The 2,691-nt window shown below is 44.4% G+C and overlaps 1 long non-coding RNA gene across 1 annotated transcript in view; it reads left to right on the top strand.

Moving 5' to 3' along the window:
* Positions 1,542–2,691, top strand: part of LOC107615166 — a 22,089-nt gene continuing 20,939 nt past the window's right edge. Inside the window, exon 1 of the long non-coding RNA XR_002353680.1 lies at positions 1,542–1,553. This is a non-coding gene — a long non-coding RNA (uncharacterized LOC107615166). The remainder of the gene's footprint in view (positions 1,554–2,691) is intronic.

Genomic DNA, 2,691 nt, shown 5'->3' with positions numbered 1-2,691 from the left:
ATGAGCGGGACTTATAGCTTTTTGCCTTTTGAATAGTTTTGGCATCTCACTTTATCCATTGAGGTTTAGAATGATTGGCATCTATAGGAACTCAGAGTTCAGATAGTGTTATTGATTCTCCTAGTTCAGTATGATGATTCTTGAACACAGCTATTTTATGAGTCTTGGACGTGGTCCTAAGCGCTTTGTTTTTCAGTATTACCACCGGATACATAAATGCCACAGACACATAATTGGGTGAACCTTTTCAGATTGTGACTCAGCTTTGCTAAAGTCCCCAATTAGAGGTGTCCAGGGTTCTTAAGCACACTCTTTTTTTTGCTTTGGACCTTGACTTTAACCGCTCAGTCTCAAGTTTTCACTTGACACCTACACGCCACAAGCATATGGTTAGGGACAGCTTGGTTTAGCCGCTTAGACCAGGATTTTATTCCTTTTAGGCCCTCCTATCCACTGATGCTCAAAGCCTTGGGATCCTTTTTATTGCCCTTGCCTTTTGGTTTTAAGGGTTATTGGCTTTTTTCTCTATTTCATGGAGGATGATGGAGTGCTCTTGATGTTCCACCCTTCGTTGTCCCATATTGGAACTCAATTCTCCTAGGTAGGTGTTGATTTGCTCCCAATAGTTTTGTGGAGGAAAGTGCATTTGAGGCATCTCCGGGATCTCATGGTAATGAGCTTCTTGGGCCTCTTGAGCTCCATGAATGGGCTCTCTTGCTTGCTCCATCTTCTTCTTAGTGATGGGCTTGTCCTCTTTAATGAGGATATCTCCCTCTATGTCAATCTCAGCCTAATTGCATAGGTGGCAAATGAGGTGAGGAAAGGCTAACCTTGCCATAGTGGAGGACTTGTCAGCCACCTTGTAGAGTTCTTGAGGTATAATCTCATGAACTTCCACCTCTTCTCCAATCATAATGCTATGGATCATGATGGCCCGGTCTATAGTAACTTCAGACCGGTTGCTAGTGGGAATGATTGAGCATTGAATGAACTCCAACCATCCTCTAGCTATAGACTTGAGGTCCAATCTTCTTAGTTGAACCGGCTTGCCTTTGGAGTCAATCTTCCATTGAGCTCCTTCCACGCATATGTCCATAAGGACTTGGTCCAATCTTTGATTAAAGTTGACCCTTCTAGTGTAGGGGCGTTCATCTCCTTGCATCATGGGCAAGTTAAACGTCAACCTCACATTATCCGGACTAAAATCTAAGTATTTCCCCCGAACCATTGTAACATAGTTCTTTGGATCCGGGTTCTTACTTTGATCATGGTTCTTGGTGATCCATGCATTGGCATAGAACTCTTGAACCATTAGGATGCCGACTTGTTGGATGGGATTTGTTAGAACTTCCCAACCTCTTCTTTGAATTTCATGTCGGATCTCCGGATACTCATTTCTTTTGAGTTTGAAAGGGACCTCGGGGATCACCTTCTTCTTGGCCACAACATCGTAGAAGTGGTCTTGATGGGCTTTGGAGATGAATCTTTCCATCTCCCATGACTCGGATGTGGAAGCTTTTGTCTTCCCTTTCCCCTTTCTAGAGGATTCTCCGGTCTTAGGTGCCATCAATGGTAATGGAAAAACAAAAAGCTTAAGCTTTTACCACACCAAACTTAGAATTTTGCTCGCCCTCGAGCAATAAAAGAAAGAATAGATGAAGAAGAAGAAGAAATGGAGGAGAGGGAGAGTGGGGAGTGTTTCGGCCAAGAAGGGTGTAGAGGGGTGTGTTGTGTGAATTTGATGAAGAATGTAGGGCTTTATATAGGGAAGGGAGGGGGGAAAGGTTTCGGCCATATGGGTGGGTTTGGGTGGGAAATTGGTTTTGAATTTTTGAAGGTAGGTGGAGTTTATGAGGTAGGTTTATGGGGAAGAGTGGATGGATGTGAGTGGTGAAGAGGTGATGGGGAAGAGAATTTGAGGTGATTGGTGAAGGGTTTTTGGGGAAGAGTGTTTATGGAGTTGTGTGAAAGAAAGTGGTGAGAAGAAGTGAGTGGAGGTAGGTGGGGATCCTGTGGGGTCCACAGATCCTGAATAGATCCTGTGGGATCCACAGATCCTGAGTGGATCCTGTGGGGTCCACAGATCCTGAGGTGTTCAAGGATTTACATCCCTGCACCCATTAGGCATGTAAAAATGCCTTTGCATACAACTCTGGGCGTTCAGCGCCAGATTGGTGGCCATTTTGGGCGTTCAACGCCCATTTGTGTGCCATTTCTGGCGTTGAACGCCAGAACCATGCCTGTTCTGGCGTTCAGCGCCCAGAAGCTGCCCATTTTGGGCGTTCAGCGCCAGAACCATGCTCTGTTCTGGTGCTGAACGCCAGACAGATGCTCCTCCAGGGTGTGATTTTTCTTCTGCTGTTTTTGATTCTGTTTTCAATTTTTCTATTTATTTTGTGACTCCACATGATCATGAACCTATAAAGACATGAAAAACAATGAAAATAACAATTAGATAAATAAACATTGGGTTGCCTACCAACAAGTGCTTCTTTAATGTCAATAGCTTGACAGTGGGCTCTCATGGAGCCTTACAGATGTTCAGAGCATTGTTGAAACTCTCCAACACCAAACTTAGAGTTTGACTATGGGGGCTCTGGTTGACTCTGCTTGGAGAGAAGCTTTTTCTGCTTCCTCTACATGGTTGCAGAGGGAGATCCTTGAGTTTTAAACACAAGGGAGTCCTCATTC

Source organism: Arachis ipaensis, chromosome B09 (genome assembly GCF_000816755.2).
Source record: "Arachis ipaensis cultivar K30076 chromosome B09, Araip1.1, whole genome shotgun sequence".
In the NCBI taxonomy this organism is placed as follows: Eukaryota; Viridiplantae; Streptophyta; class Magnoliopsida; order Fabales; family Fabaceae; genus Arachis; species Arachis ipaensis.
The sequence above is the reverse complement of the archived record's forward strand: the minus strand, read 5'-3'. Positions and strand labels throughout refer to the sequence as shown.